This window comes from Pezoporus flaviventris, unplaced genomic scaffold (assembly GCF_033815535.1).
Source record: "Pezoporus flaviventris isolate CSIRO_AGI_PZ_B2104156 unplaced genomic scaffold, CSIRO_AGI_Pfla_v1 ptg000002l, whole genome shotgun sequence".
Lineage (NCBI taxonomy): Eukaryota > Metazoa > Chordata > Aves > Psittaciformes > Psittacidae > Pezoporus > Pezoporus flaviventris.
Window position 1 is genome coordinate 7,025,489 of NW_026892550.1, and position 17,665 is coordinate 7,043,153.

The window sequence follows — 17,665 nt, forward strand, 5'->3', positions numbered from 1 at the left end:
ATGTGTAGATAAAACATGTGGAGCCAGTCACCCAAGCCTGGTGCACTTTTGTATGTACTTAGGTAAATTTCTTTCTCACTTTACACCATAGTCACTTTTTCTAACCAAAGCACTACATTTTGAATCGCATACTTGGCTTTGATGTCTTATCCTTAAAATATTGAAGAAGAATTAGATTAATACTTCTTTGAGTCTTTGAGTGTCAGTTTTCTAACACTTAAATATGTGAAAATGGTGGTACTTCCTGAGATACTTTCCTACACTCTGCCACACGTGGTGTATTCCTACACGTATTTTCTGTCACAATAAGTCACTCAGCAGAAGTCATGAGTACTCAAACGTCAACAGATGTAAGACAAATGGCCCTTATAATGAAATCTGTTAATAGCCTCATGCTATATAAATCTGTACAATAGCCTTATGAAGAAGTCAAGATAAACTTACTTTGTGACCTTTTGGACAAATCAGCCAAACCAATAAAATACAGGAAATAGTGCCCTGCATGGGGGTGAAGAAGGTGGCCAAGCATTGCTAGAAATTTTCTGCTGATGTTTATAATTTTCCTCTGCATTTTAAGTAATTCACAGTGATTATTACTTCAGATGCTTATTTCTGTCCCACTTCTGAATGTTAGTAGGCAAGGCCAACTTTTTTCATTCGTTTTAGAATTATTGAATCAGATAATATGTTTGGGTTGGAAATGACCTTTAAAGGTCATTCAGTTCCAACCTCCCTGCCGTGGTCAGAGATATCTCCCACTAGAACAGGTTGCCAAAAACCTGTCCAACCTAGACTTGAACTCTGCCAGGGTTGGAGCATTTATTCTTTTTCTTTAATATAATCAGCCTCTTTTTCTGGTTAATCATGGAAATATTTGCAGTTTCTTTATTCACTGGCTTAGAGGCTAGAACAGACTATCGGGGTTGGCTCATCTGACCTCTTGTACAAGCCAGATCAGAGAACCCAACTCCATAATCCCAGCATAAATTCTTCTTGAGACGGGAAACATAGCTTTTAGAAAGACACTACATTTTGTTTCAAGACTTCCAGTGACAAACTCACTATCATATCTGGTAAGTCTAATTGCCTTCACTTAAAAATTGCATCTTCTGTCTAGCCTGTATGTAATTAACATCAACTGGCTGGGTATGTCTCCATAGTTGCTCATGAAAGAGTATCTTTGAACAGCAGCAAAGAAAAACTTTCTTGCTTCTCTTGTACCTGATGTCTTTAGCAGTCTGCTGGAACTATTCACAGATATTTTTGGTTTAAGCTTGGAAAAAACACACACAGGTATTTGGGACAGAAGAATTAGCATTCACAAAGGCTAACTTTAGCCAAAAGAGTCCAAGTATCCCTCTGTCAGCAATGGAAAGAGAAAATGGTACTTGCAAACACCGAAGCTGGAATATTTAGTTAGTCTTCTGATTACCCTGGGCCCTGAAGGTCCCTCTATAAATATCCTTTAGGGTCCACATTGTACACTAATTTTCTGAGAGGTTTCATTATGTTCCCTTTTTCTTTAGTGTCCCTTTGGCTACATGTGGGGGACTGAAGGAAATATACTTCAAGAAAGAAAGGCTTGACTTTTCTTGAAGAATCTGTCAATAAACACAAAAACATTTAAACCTGAATTAAGGGTAGTTTTCTTGCCTCTGCTAGATGAACTACTAGCTGGAGAGTGTTAGGTGATTGTTTACTCTTGTAGGTGAAAGAATAGTTGTATTGCTGTAGGTCAGTGACCTTTAAAGTCTCCAATAATAAAATTACACAAACTAAAATCACCTCTGACCTCAGTCCAGAGAGATGGTGTGTTGTATTCTTTGTTAAGGCTATTGTTCTTAGTGAATATTTTTATCCTGTTTTCAGAGTTTTATTGTCATGTTTGGTTTTGTTTTATGCTTTCATCTCCTTTGGTGATGAAAAAGCACATTGTGTGTGGGACTGTTCCTGAGCTCTAAAAACACGATAGCACTTTGTCACTTTTCACATACACAAGCCACAATGACATTCAATCTGGAGAAAAGTATTGTTTGTGAACATTGGGGCATATGAATTACAGATTTTTATTGGTACAGAGAAGAGTGTGCTTTAGTGAATCAGCTGTTCAACACAGTGCATCGACTTAAGAGACAAGACTGAATTTCAACAACATGTCTGGCAAGTACTAGAGGGGCATGATTTTCTTTTTCTCTTAGCCTCTCCATAACTGCTGATATTTTTCTCTTGCCTACAGCTGTCACTTTAAAGGATGAGCCTTTTGTGATTGGAGCCCTCATGTTACGCAGTTTGGTCAGTCCCACTCTTTATTTGTGGCTTCTAGGTCCTTCTACAAAAAAAATTCTAGCAGGAAGCTCCAAGGCTGTAGAGGTGCTCAACTCTGTACTTTTTTGCAATTGATTTTTTTTTAAGGTGTTATTATCAAAAGATGTAGCTAATGGATCCAACACCGTGTCAAAGCTACTCCTTGGTGGTACTGCAATAAGGGGTGCTTATTTCTATTTGTTAGTTAGTTGTTCCAGGGAAAAAAAAAAAAAGGAAAAAAGCTGCTTAAGTTTTTAATCCTATTACACAGTATTCCAAAAGGTCAAGTTGGTGTTCTTTTTAAATACAACTTAATTGAAAATGGACAGTAGCCTGGATCTTCTTCAGGCGTAATGAAGCAGGCTATTGATATGCACCATGTGTCCCTGATTAAAATCAGAAGGCTAGGAATGTTCAGCCAATTAGGCAATTTGTGAGACAGTGGCCCAATTAGTTTGGGACCATGGAGAAGCAGGTACACAGAAATATATTTTGTGTGTTCCCTGTAAACAAAAATAAGAAACTACAAGGTGCTGAATGATGTCCAGGCTGATAAAGCCAATTAATTGGCTGAAGTCTCTTGTTGCTTTTTGTTTGTCCCCCTAGAAAGATTTAGCTACAGTAGAAATCTACAGTGTATTTAAATAAATAAATACAGAGCATTGTCTCCGTGAAGCAAAAGAACTAGGTGAAAGATGAAGACCCAAAGACAGTGGTGTAGTTCAAAATTATCTGTAAAATTCACTTACTTACAGCTGTGCTGGTATAGACAAGAAATTCCTATTGTTGCTCTCTGTTTTCTGGCTGTGCTGCATATGGTGTGCTGCAGACAAGGAGTAGCATTTACTCATTTTAGCTTACTGAAAATAAGCAAAAAGGGGCAAAGTTAGGTCTTCACAAGAACATAATATAAATACATATTTCACGATTAAACATGCTGCAGGATCTCCAAGAACATGAAGTTGTTCTCTGGAGACAAACAGAAAGTTCAGAAATGTGAGGGTTGTGTGTCAAGGGAAAACACAAAGTCCTCCAAGCACAAGCAGTTTAGGAAGGTGTCTGTGTCATATCCAGTGATCATGTTTGGCTCTACTGACACCTGAATTATTGCTTTGAGGTATTAATGCAAAGACTAAACCCCAAGAGTATAGTTTAACATCTGGAAAAATCTTTGAATTTTTTATTGTGAGTGTAGTAGTTTCTGAACACCTCATTTTGCAAGCCTGTCTAAGAGTAGGTGTCATCACCTAATACTGTGGTTGAAAGAATGACATTTAGAGATGGAAAGATGTGGTTTTCATGACAAATGGGCTTTTGGGTCATCTTAAGCAGGAACACACTTGCTGTGGAATATGTGTACAGCCACAGACAAATAAGTCCGTACATTTCAAGTTCCAGTTTTGTCTTTCTGGCTTGTCAGAAATTACAGCTTGTACATACCCTTATGAAGTACAAAGACACACCTGGTGAACTAGTAGTATTTTGCAAGAATATGCCTGATCATGAATCTACCCAAAGAAAGAAAACCTCTCAATAGGTTTGAAACATCAAAATTAGCTGTTTTAATAAATGTATTTCATTAGTGAAGAAGGAAATGTTTAATTAGCTCTAGTCTAGGAGACACACATGGGATGTTCGTCAGATTTCTGAATTTGTTAAAGCTACAATTGTTTCTAAACCAAAGAAAATATGGAGACTGGCAAGTAAAGATGGGGTAGCTAGCAATTCACTGTCACCAATGAAAAAGAAACACCACACTGCAGAGGCTTTAACTGAAAATTAAACCCTCACAAATTTGCTTAGCTGGTTTACAAAACGTGCTTCACAGCTCCTGAGTGTTTGAAAAACAGGTTGATTTAATCATGGACTCAGGGGCTTTACTCACAAGAGCAGGGGAATTAAAGTTCAAGCTACTTTGTTGTTAATCCGAAGGTGACTGGTATTGAGGTGCCTAAGAGATAGTACTCAGTTACTGAAGGCGATGAAGGCTTTTTGGCAGCCTGGTGCCTATTCATTGTATTTGTGCTGAACAAAGAAGCAACTGGAACACAAAACTAACAACCATGAATCCTTCAGGGAATGTATCAAGTCAGAATTAAAGAGTTTATTTATTTTGCCAGCCAAAATTTTGGTAGAAAGTGTGATTCTTATAATGAACGCAACTGCACAGTAGAGCCTGACGATACCTTTTGGGTATTTGTATTGCTAGTAGGGGCAGCAAATATAGGAACATTTACCTATGTCCCAGTCTTGTCCCACAAAAGTCATCTGCAGTCATTTGCCATCTGAGCAGAGGATTGTGTGGCTTTACTTCAGCTAGCTGTTCTGTGCTGAGAAGTTTGCTTTAAGCTGTAGTCCATGAGAAAAGGCAGTTTGTGAGGAGAGCAGCAGCCCTCGCTTGTTAAAAACTATCCTGACCCAAGTGTGGAACATAGCTCTCAAATCCTCCTGTAGCACTTCCACTGTATTTAAAATAATGAAGTGCTTACCAGACTGTGGCAAATAAGTGTGAGAACAATTTAATAGCCTAATAGCTATGGTGTTTCCCTGAGAGACGTCAGTGCTAGACTCCAGTCGCTGAGTACATAATAGAAAATACTGGAAACATGTCCTGGTTTAAGGATTTCCATTTTCCAACAGAATTCTAAATTCTTTGAAAAGTGTAGATTTGGTAAGAAGGTCTAAAGAAACCCTTGTTTTCTAAAGAACTTGTCAGTGAGCTTTGTGTTAAAGGTATCATACAGGAGTGGGGAAGGAAGACAAATTACATATAGCTTATGTGAATACTGACAGTCAGACCAGTGGGTTAACAGATATTGCATCCTTTTGTGGCTCGGTTTTATTATTTGATGGGTTTTATTTGGGAATATCCAACATACTGAAAGTGAGACAGGAAGAGGGCTGTGCTACATTGTGAGATGAATGAGGCTAGGAGCTGGGACAGGTACTTACTTTCATGTGTTCATCAAGACATAGGAAGTCCCAGCTATTTCAAGCACCCTCAGGATTAGATGGTAGCTGAGCAAGAGTTTTGAGGGGCTGATTTTGGAAGAAGGCATCTCAGCCTTTTTATAGATGCAGTCCCAAAGCAAACGTAGCGAATCACAGATTTATGAAAACACCAATCGATGAATGTGTATGAAGGTCTGTTACTGTTTCTCAAATTAAATTATTATATTATATCTATAATAATTACTAGAGTATTAAAACCTGATTTTTCTTCCACATGTATGTATCAAGTATATATCCTACCTAGTTTCAAACTGACAGTTTCCTTTTATATTGTCTGCAGCTCAGAAAGTTTTGGAAATGTTTATCATCGTCCCTAAAATCTTACTTTGTGAAATGAAATTTGCATTTTGTCTGAAATTTGTATTTTGTTTATTTCCTCAGGCTCACACTATTCCTCACATGTGATGTACTCATATATTCTGTCTAAATTTTGTCTCATCAGGAAACTTCATTGGCATACTTTTCTTTTGATTGATGTAAGTTGTGAAGACATTAGCTAGCATCAGTTCCAGCACTGATTCTTGCAAACTTCAAAAAGTGAAGTCCTACTGTTGCTATCATCACTCCCAACTCCGTACTTTTCTTAGAATTTTGGCCTTGATTTCTAGGTCTCAATTTTAGGACAGTAAGTGTGGGCTTTGCACCATACTTTGTGCTTTACTGGAAGTTTAGATCTATTTTATATCTTGTGCAATTCTTGGTCCTTAGCTCTCAACCGCAGATCATCTTTATTCTTTAAAAGACACCAGCCACTTTTCAAGTGCTTTTCCTTTACCTTGATTGTAGTCATAAGCTGAAAAAGTGTGATTATTTACTGAAACTAAAATGACATTCACTGAAACGAAAATGTTATTCAAAGGAGAAACTGCAGCTTTCTCTTCTGGAAACTGTAAGATCAATCCATCAGATAACCATGTGTTTAGGGTTATGATAGCAGGTGCATAATGTCTATGAGGCACCCATATCTTTTTTATGTCAAATCCAAAATTATAGGTCTCTTTTGATAATTTGTACTCCAGAGTCTTGCCTCCAGAGGAAAAAGGTGAAGGAACAGCATCTGAAAATTAAATACCACGTGGAGAACACAATTTGCCTTTCCTGTCTTGGAATTAGAGTTAATTACAGTCAAAGAACCCTTCAACCTAGATTGAAATTGCAGATTTTGCAGCTACATCTGATAGTTCATGTCTTGCAAGTAGTGTCATAGAATGATTTGCATCAGTTTATACTTGGTTTGGTAATAATACTCCTCTAACAAAGAGTTCCAGCTGAGATGACAGGCAATATTTTCAAAATCCCAGATCTTCACTAGTTCTCAATTTGTTTCTCCTCCAGTTTTCACATATTATATTGTTCCACAGCTGTGCAAGTTTCCACTGTGCTCTTGATTTTGTCTGAATGTGTACTTGCATAATGACATCGATGGAGAGCCATCCTGGTTATATGAAGAGCATTGTATTCCTATTAAACTCATCATACACTGCTATTACTGAAATATAATCCAAACCTAACCTTTGTTTTTTCCTCATCTTCAAAACTAGCCTAACACATAATTCTTTTCATAAGGGTTTATGGGTAGTAACTCATGGGTACTTAATGTTGACAGTTCTGCAGCCTCACAAGGAAAGCATAAAAGAAAGTCATCCCCTGAGCTGCATTTAAATTTCCTCTGTTGTTTAACAATATCAAAGCTTTTTATAAATATTATCAGTTAATGCTCAGAACGTGGGGGATTATAGCCTGTTTGTCTGAAGATTATTCCAAGGGAGATCTGATGTACCCAGCACCTTGTCTTATTCTCTCCAAGCTAGAGACTGAGATAGATACCCCAAATCCTGCTCATCACATAGAGTTTCTTTCACATGCCTTCATAGCAGGTGTGCTTAGTGGTCCACCTCATCAATTTTAAAGTCAAAATGAATACATTTGCTTGGCCTCTTCTTTTAATAAACTTCTCCAGAAAGATTAGTATCATCAAGATCACCCTAAACGATTCCAAGCTGGTGAGCACAAACATAAAGTTATTTGGAGGATCCAATTTTAAGATTGCTTTAATAGCTTCAAGCTGATCGTATCCTTTCACAGCTACTTCTTGTATACCAGTACACAACAAATCTAGGTGCTGTCCTATTTCTTCTCCCACCTGTTTATGTGAGTGCCCCTACATCAAAAATCTTTTATACAAAAGCAACACATTTCAATGCTCTTACTTCAAAGTGAATGCTGACAGAGAAAACACACCAGTATGAATACTTAGATTGTCATAGGAAATGCTGGAATAAAAAGTTTGACTTAAACACATCAAACAATTCTGATTTTTGAGTTTTTTATTATTATTATTAAATTGCAGACTATGTGTTCAGTTTACATCAGAGCAGGCTGTTTATTAGTGGGAAGCAGGAACAATTTTGAGAGAAGAAAGAGTCAATTCTTAATCAAGCACAACAAATACAGACAAAAGCTTCTTTCTGTCTAGGCAAGTGACTAGTGCCTGAACTTGGTGGGGAGGACCAGAAGACATATCAATATCATGAAAATATATAGGGAGGCTTACTTCAAGAAGGAAGAAATACCATAAAGACAGCTTTTAGAACACTATATTGCCTTTTTAAAGAGGATTCAACTGTGTTGAAAATGAGATATGTGAATGTGTTGCTTTTCATCTGATGTTTCAAAAATAAAGTTTTCAACCTGTTGACTGGAACAAACCTGCAATCATTTTGCTTCTTGTCAGGTCCATGTCTCTGTCAGATGGTCTTTAAAAAGGCTATTTGTTTTTTCATACATTTTGTCAAATGTATGAAACCACATGTAGAAAAAACCTTAAAGATTGCAGGATAGTGTTATATAGCTATGTAAGCTACTGAACAAATGGGCAATTGCAAACATTCTGTGGCACGTTGTGCTATCTTCTGTTGTATCACCTGTCTTTCTATGTCTAAAACTAGACCTCTGAGGAAAGATTCAGGTGTATATGTTGGTATCCCCTGGTCTTGCAAGAGAAGTTTCAGCAGCAAGGCTGAACCCACTTTCATACCTGGTTTCAGAGAAAAAAATGTATGGTAGAAATAATTACTGACACTTTGTATGCATTGAGAGATGTTAAATTTACAGAAATATTAAGTATGTCCATTAATCTGCTATGAGCAATTACCCTCCCAGTAAGTCATTCATTTTACCATTTATTGTATTCAGTCCCAGCCAACTTATTAGGTTTTCAGAGCAACATGCCAAAATTAAGCTCAGGCAGAAGTTTACAAGTCATGGAAATAGGGCCTATGAAATTCATGAGAGCTTTGAAAACCAACGTATACATGTCTAAGTACATCACAGTTTCAGAAAGGCAATGATCATTACAATTTATTCTATAACTATTTAACCAGCTGATAAATAATATCTTTGGTATATTTGAACTCTTTGTAAGGCTTTAGACTGCACTCTGTTATAGATAACAGGCTTTATTGAAGATCAGTGTAAAAACAAATGGGCTTATGATGTATGCCTAAGAATTTGACGTCTGGGAATGTTTAGAGATTTCAAAAGAGAAAAGTCACAATGACAGCACATTAGATCACAACAGTTGTTCTACATTGAGTGAAAGGTCTTCTTCTGTTTGAAGTGTGTCCTCGGTTCAGCAGTAGCAGTCATTTTTTCTCCTTCTTAGTGGCTGGTGCAGCGCTGTGTTTTTGACTTTCGGCCTGGGAACAGAGCTGATAACGCTCAAATGTTTGGTCTGGCCAAGGACTTTTCTGAGCCTCATGCTCTGCCAGGGAGGAGGGGAATCCGGGAGGAAGCAGGGACAGGACACCTGACCCAGACTGACCAAAGAAGTATTCCATACTACAACACGTCATGCCCAGGATGTAACTGAGAGTTAGCCAGAAGGGCTAGTGGACTGCGGGGTTGGAGGAGGCATCGGTCGGTGCTTGGTCAGGCTGGGGGGGTGAGTTATCGGTCAGCTGGTGGTGAGGTGTTGTATTCTGTTCCCTTGTTATTTCCTTTATCATTATTATTATTGGTGGTAGCAGCAGTGATTTGTGTTATACCTTAGTTACTGGGCTGTTCTTATCTCAACCCGTGGGAGTTGCATTCTTTTCCATTCTCCTCTCCATCCCTGTGGGAGTAGGGGGAGGGAAAGAAGGGGGGGAGTGAGTGAACGAGCTGCCTGACTGGTTTTAAACCACGGCAGTGTTAAATGTAGTTTGCAGGAATAATATGCTTTAATGCTTAAAATGCATATAATTATATATGTATAATAACTATAATTTTGTTCTAGTTGCTTTTAACCAATTTAAAAAAATGGTTAAAAAAGTAGAGTGCTTATGTATGTCCATTAGTAACTATGCAAATATGGTAGCTTACAAAAACGTCATTTATTTCTTCTAACTTGGTATCACAAAGATCAAAATTGTATTTGGAATTTTAAATAAATCTTTTTGTCATAAGGTAGAATGGGAAAGTCAAATGTGTAAGGTTCAAAGTGACACACAGACATTTCATAAGATAATGCTGTCTAGTAATGTAATTTTTGTCAGTTCTGCCAGGCTGACTTAACAAATTGGAAAATCTCTGTGCACTATAAAATTCTTCACCCCTGTCAATAGTTATTAATATAATTCTGTTTATTCTTTCTCCTAGGATTTTGAGCCTCTCACTTTGGTATGCTGGTTTTGCCATCTTGAGATTCAGTCAATAAGTTCCCAGTGATCATTGCTATACCGTTAGTGTATTTATTTATCAGACATTTATTTCCTTATCTAAACAGGGTGGCTTGTGGCTCTACATTTCTTCTCTGACATGAGTGTATAGATTTTGGATTTTAGAGGATTACACAATGCTTTTAGAGGAAGTATTTGTATAATTTTAGGCAGTTACAAAACTTACTCTGTTTTGGCACATGTGCCTCTGTTAAGAGCAAGCATGTATTTTGACTCTTATACACTCAGCCCTTTAGTTCTTCTGCCTATATAGAGAGCAAAATAAGCAGCAAATCTGTGTCAGCACCAAAACCAGTTCTTGCCACGTGATACCTCTGCACTTCCTGGCAATGTCTGCTGGGCCCTGGCACTGGGGGAAGGCAAAGTGAAGGATTTATACCTGTGATGTGATTCTGACCTCTCAAGAAACAATGTGCTACAGCTTGACAGCATTGGATTCATCCATTCCCATTTTATTTTGTCTTGCAGGAGGCAGGAAGAATGCAGAGGAATCTTGTTCTGGAAGTCACGTAGGCTGCTATGCGCTACCTCATACTTCATTGGTTCTGCTTAAACACCACTGACTGTAGCCAGGTCTCTTCTGTCAAGCAGGCAAATAATGCTGCCAGAGCAGAAGCATGGAGGTTTGAACATAATTCCATTTAGGCTAGATATGAGGATCATTGCTGTATTTTGAATTAGTATGTTTGTTTTTACTAAAACAAATGAAGTCAACTAATCAATAGAGCAATTTATGAAGTGCTGGAGTCTCCATCACTGGCAGTTTTAAGTAGAGAATGCAGGTTTTCAAAAGGATGGACTCTGCTTCAGTCGTGATTAAAACCAGGGAAGTTTGTTAGTCTGCTTTATGCAGAAAGTTAGAAATTGATTTCACAAAGATCCTTTCTGGTCTTTCAGAGGAGGAACACCTTTTTTTTATTATGAAAAACAAAACCATTTCTGCATCAGTAATGAATAGATTGGTTATAATGTTAATTGCTTTGGCTTAGTGTTTAATAAACTCTACCACTTTCAAACTTATAAGTGATTTTCCACTTGCATCAATTTGTAGCAATGAGCAATAACATCACCAAGGACTTTTTTTTTTTCTCTCTCCTGCAGACATCCTTATATGCTGGTGACTCCATTAACCATAATTTGGACGTTTTCAATCAGTTTGATAAAGACAACGTTAACTTTTTGGTAGTGACAAACTTTTAAGATCAGCCTGCTATATGGCATTAAGTGAAATGCTTTACAGAGATCTGAACATATTATGTCAACACAATTGCATTTATCAGTGTGAAAAACTAGGGACTATGGTATTGTTTATTAAGATTTATGCTAAGCCTGATGTAAAGATTAGACAACAAAAGAAAAGATAACCGTGGTCGCTTGTGCAGATTAAACCAGACACCGCTTGCGCAAGTTTTGAGGAAACATCTGCAAGTTTTGAGGAAATATCTGCAAGATGTTCTAAAAAAAAAACTGGCAGACATATGGGTGGGGGCAACTATTGCTTTGCTTAAGTGCTTTACTTGCATAAGTTGACACCAAAATTATTTACAAACCGAGACGCTTACTAAGGGCTTTTGCAAAACAATTCTAAAAATTATTGCACAGCAAGTTGAAGACCATATATGGAAAAGGATATCTAAAGGTAACCGAGGAGGACTTCAAGCCTTCAGCCTCAAGCAACTGGGGCATGCGCAGAGTACTCCGTTGAAGATACGAATGCGGAACTGGAGGACTGATAAAAAGGGACTGTTAGAACTGTTCAGCACGGCAGTTGTCGGAGCGCAGACTCCCCTGTCGTCCAGCGCTGTCTTTGCTCATATTCTACTTGCTATAATTAATAAAATTCAATTGGATTATGATCCGTTGTGGTCCCAATTTATAACAATTTCTTGGTGCCGTGACTCGGATAAGGAACGGTGGGCTTTGGTCCTCCGGGGAGGCGCCCCGCGACATTTCGCGGCCCCGCGACCAACAGCTCACCCCAACCTTACCGACGAACCTAAATTCTAGAATAATGAGCAAAGGAGAAACCGGTAAAATCCCATAAAATTCTGTGCACAGGAGTCCGGACGAAGACGCAGGACGCGTAAGTATATTGCGAAATTTTTCGTGGGTTTGCCGTTCGGGCGGGATTGGGTTTCCTGGAATATAACAAATGAGAGGTTCGATATACTGAACCAAGCGAGTGTGGACCCTTAAGTACTGCGTTTTCCATCTCCCGCGAGGGACTGGGCCAGGAACAAGGGGAGTGACTGAGTGTGTGTTTGTGGATATTCCAGAAGATGGGGGCGAAGGGCAGCAAGCCTTCGGCTCCCATGGGAAGGGTACCTACTGTACCTAAGAATACCCCTCTGGCATATATCTTAGATAATTGGAGATATTTCCCTGGAACCCAAGGGAAAGATAAGCAGAAGATGATAGAATATTGTACTAAGATATGGGGAGGGAAGAAGATTTTTAAAAATGTCTTTTGGCCAGTCTATGGGTCAGAAGAAGATTGGGTAAGACAGCAATTAAACCTCTGGGTTAATAGTAAAAAAAAACCCTTAACCCGGAGGAGAGTCAATATGCAGAAGTCTGGCTGGAAAAACCAGGAACTAGACTTTATCCATTGAATGAACTGAAAACTAAATTAAAGAAAAAGGAAGGAAGAATTGGATGAAACCCTTCTGACCCCCCCTCCTTATATTCCTCCTCCTGCTCCCACAGCCCCTCCAGAGGCCCCCAGAGCATCCACTCCCCCACCAGAGTCGGAACAAGAGTCTCCCCCTCCTCCTAGACGCGTAACTAGAAGTCAAAAAGGGGCAGCTCAGATGTATCCTCTAAGGGAAATACCCATGGGGGGACCTCAACCTGTGATCGGATATATTTCTGTACCTTTAAATTCGGCTGACCTACGAGATTTTAAAAGAACCGAGATGGGAAACTTAATTGAGGACCCACTCGGAGTGGCAGAAAGATTAGATCAATTTTTGGGACCAAACCTTTATACTTGGGATGAGATGCAATCTATCCTTGGTCAATTATTTACTACTGAGGAAAGAGATATGATCAGACGAGCAGGAATGAGACTGTGGGATGCTCAACATGTCCAGGGACCCCAAGCAGATATTAAATGGCCACTCCAAAGACCTAATTGGGATAATCAAGATCCGGTACACAGAACTCATATGCAGGATCTGAGAACTATAGTAATTCAGGGAATTAGAGAAGCAGTACCCCGTGGCCAGAATATCAATAAAGCATTTAATGAAATGCAAAAGAAAGATGAAAGCCCTACTGAGTGGCTAGAACGACTGAGGAAAGCCCTTCAGCTGTACTCTGGGGTAAATCCAGACGACCCTTTAGGGCAAGCGCTCCTCAAAACTCAGTTTGTGGCAAAATCATGGGAAGATATCAGAAAGAAGATTGAAAAGTTAGAAGACTGGCAGAATAGAGGGCTGGATGAATTACTGAGAGAAGCTCAGAAAGTTTATGTAAGGCGGGAAGAAGAGAGCAGCAAGCGACAAGTAAAAATGATGGTAGCAGTGGTCAGAGAGGATCGCAAAGGGCGAACTGGTGAACACAGATCTGCTGGAACGAAACAAGGGAACGTAGTAGTAGAGAAGGAACAGAGATATTGTTTTTACTGTGGAAAGAAGGGACATATAAAGAAGAATTGCAGACAAAGGATCAGGGATGAGGAAATGTTGAAAACAGAATAGGGGAGTCAGGGGCTCTATATCTTAGGGGACCGGAGTCATCATGAGCCCTTGATAAAATTAAGAATAGGTCCCCATAAACAAGAGTTCACCTTTTTAGTAGACACTGGGGCTGAAAAATCAACTATTAAGCAAATACCTGAGGGATGTAAAGTTTCCCCTGAAAAAGTACAAGTAATTGGGGCAAAAGGAGAACCCTTTAAAGTAAGCAAAATCAAAAATGTAGTATTCGAAACTGAAAATAAATTTGGAATAGGTGAACTCTTGCTCGTCCCTGAAGCAGAATTTAATCTGTTAGGACGAGATTTAATTGTTGAATTGCAATTAGAAATTAAAGTAAAAAATAATGAACTAACAGTGTCTACTTATCCTTTGACCGTGGATGATCAAAAACAAATTAACCCCGATGTCTGGTACTCTCCGGATACAATAAGTAGACTGGAAATCCCACCAATTAAGATCCAGATTTCCGAACCCCACATACCTGTGAGGGTGAAACAATATCCCATCTCCCTAGAAGGACGGAGAGGATTAAAACCAGAAATCGATCGATTGTTGGCAAAAGGAGTCTTAGAGCCTTGTATGTCACCCTTTAATACTCCCATTCTGCCTGTAAAGAAACCAAATGGGAAGTATCGGCTCGTACATGATTTAAGAGAAATAAACAAAAGAACTATTACCCGGTTCCCTGTAGTAGCAAACCCATACACATTGTTAAGTAAACTAGGACCCCATAATTCCTGGTATAGTGTAATTGATTTAAAGGATGCTTTTTGGGCCTGTCCACTGGCAGAGGAATGTCGTGATTATTTTGCTTTTGAATGGGAGGACATAGAGACAGGCCGTAGACAACAATTGAGATGGACCGTGCTTCCCCAAGGGTTTACGGAGTCCCCTAATTTGTTTGGACAAGCCCTGGAAGAGCTCTTAAAGGAATACCAGGTCCAAACAGGAAATGTGTTGTTACAATATGTAGATGATCTACTCATAGCAGGGAATAATAAGGAGGATGTAAGAAAAGAAAGCATTCGACTCCTAAACTTTCTTGCACAAAAAGGACTACAGGTATCACAGGAAAAGTTACAATTTGTGGAGGAAAAGGTGAAGTATTTGGGACATTATTTGTTTAATGGCAAGAAGATATTGGATCCAGAACGCATTAAAGGAATTCTGGAATTACCTATGCCTGTCACTAAGAGGCAAATTAGGCAGGCATTAGGGCTATTTGGGTATTGTAGGCAGTGGATAGAGAACTACAGCTTTAAAGTTAAATTCTTATATGAACAACTGTCTAAAGACAAACTACCCAAATGGACCCCACAAGATCAAGAGCAGTTTGCCAATCTCAAAAGGGAACTAAGCCAAGCACCGGTTTTAAGCTTACCAGATTTAAAGCGGCCATTCCATTTATTTGTTAACATACATGAAGGTACGGCATTCGGAGTATTAACTCAGGAATGGGCCGGACAAAAGAAACCGGTGGCATATCTATCAAAGCTGTTGGATCCTGTGAGCAGGGGTTGGCCGAGTTGTTTACAAATCATTGTGGCTGCTGCCTTAGTACTTGAGGAAACGAATCGCATTACCTTTAATGGAGAAGTAGTTTTATATGCACCTCATAACATCAGGGGAGTGTTACAACAAAAAGCAGAAAAATGGCTTACAGATAGTTGATTATTAAAGTATGAGGGAATACTTGTAGAATCCCCTAAATTATCTTTAAAAACTATTGGGGCAGTTAACCCCGCTGAATTTTTGTACCCAGGAGAAGGTAATGAACTATTGCACAATTGCTTTCAAACAATTGAACAGCAGACGTATTAGACCAGACTTAGAGGAAGAAGAACTACGATGTGGAGAGATACTATTTATAGACGGGTCATCACGAATCGTGGAAGAAACAGCTGTCCGGACTGCTGAGCGCGGATGGACTCATGCCAGTCGCATTAAAGGCCCAGTGACGAAACCCCACTGGAAAGTAATCAGTGCACCAGGTGATACCAAGATAATATTAAGAAGATAAAGTTATGATAGAGACTTGGTTTGATTATTTTAAAGCTTTACCCTTTGGAGTTAAGTGTGTGATTTGTTTTGCAATTGCTGTTATAATGTCTTTAATAGTGTATTACCTGTGGAAACATACCAAGTGCGGTCGTAAGAATTGTTAAATACCCATGCAACCTGATATAGACTATAGAGACCCCACGGGAATAAGGAACAATTATATACAAAACCTACGATTAAGGTGTAGCAACCCACAGTGTGATTGTTATCCATTTGTATGTTTTAAATGCAAGGTATGCCAGGACAAATGGTGGGTGCACTGTTATGAGGGGTACCCTCCGAACGGAGTCTGTGAACAATGCTATAAATTTGAAAGATGGTTAACCGATTGGAAATTAAAACAATTTGAACAAAGACGAGAAATTGTAAAAGGATTCCCCCAATGGTGGGATATTTTTGCTAAGGGAATACACCCCCAATATTATTGTTACCACTCAAATCAACCAGTCCCTTTTGTGACTGAAATCGTGGCTGTCCAGTGCCGGAGGGAAGTACTAACCGTGTCTTGCTTGGCCCCATTAATTAAGGCTGTAAAGTGGGAAGCCTATGTAAGCAGGCAAAAAGCCCGAAACAGCTATTCTCCTGAAGAATTCCCTTGCTGCCGAGAAGATGGTACACCCCGTGGCTCGAAGCAACCGAGTCGACGGGCGAGGCAGAAGAGAAACAAACCGTGGAGAAAAGAGCCAGAAAAATGGGATGCAGAAGCAGCCATGGCCGAACTTCCCCAGGACTGGTAAGAATATATTTAAATTGGCAAAATTGACAAACACCCTTTTTCCTGGTATACCATTAGTCTTGATATTGATAATAACCCAGGCAAAAGGGGAAAACCCACATGAACCATTTAAGTGGGAACTAGTATCTTGGGAAGGAACGAGAACAATAGCCACTTTTAGCGACCCAGGGCCACCTGAATTCATAGTGGAACTTTATGTGAGACAATAGCCTCAGGCTGGTCAGTAAATGCGTACAGGTGATTATTGTTCCTCGTCTGATCTATCACACCTCTGAGGAGGTGTTACACCATTTTGAAGGAGACCTGAATAGACAAAAACGAGAGCCAATTACAGTGGTAACCTTAGCTACACTGCTGATAGCGGGCGGAGTTGGAGCAGGCACAGGCATAGCCTCCCTAGTAAAAGGTCAGGAATTACAAAGTTTGCAGATGGCTGTAGATGAGGATTTAGCAAAAATAGAACAATCGTGAGGCGGGCAGGTCATGGTATGAGAACTGGTTTAATGTTTCACCCTGGCTAACCACTTTGTTATCTACTTTAGCAGGACCGCTTATTATGCTAATCTTAGGACTTGTATTTGGACCTTGTATACTGCGTTATATTTTACATTTTATTAAGGAAAGGCTTGACATAGCCAAATTGCTTATTCTAACTACAAAATTCGAAACAAAGTATAAGAAGGTATCTATCAATGAAGAGGAAGAATACTGTGAATGTACTATACCACGAAAATGCTATGAATGTAACTGCGAGGTATTACCTTGTGAATGTTATGATAAGTGTTGGGAGTGTGGGAACAAATTAGCTTACAGTACTGAGAATGAAAATGAAAGTAACATCTAATAAACAATAATAGGATAAAAAGAAAAAGGGGGGATTGTGAAAAACTAGGGACTATGGTATTGTTTATTAAGATTTATGCTAAGCCTGATGTAAAGATTAGACAACAAAAGAAAAGATAACCGTGGTCGCTTGTGCAGATTAAACCAGACACCGCTTGCGCAAGTTTTGAGGAAACATCTGCAAGTTTTGAGGAAATATCTGCAAGATGTTCTAAAAAAAAAACTGGCAGACATATGGGTGGGGGCAACTATTGCTTTGCTTAAGTGCTTTACTTGCATAAGTTGACACC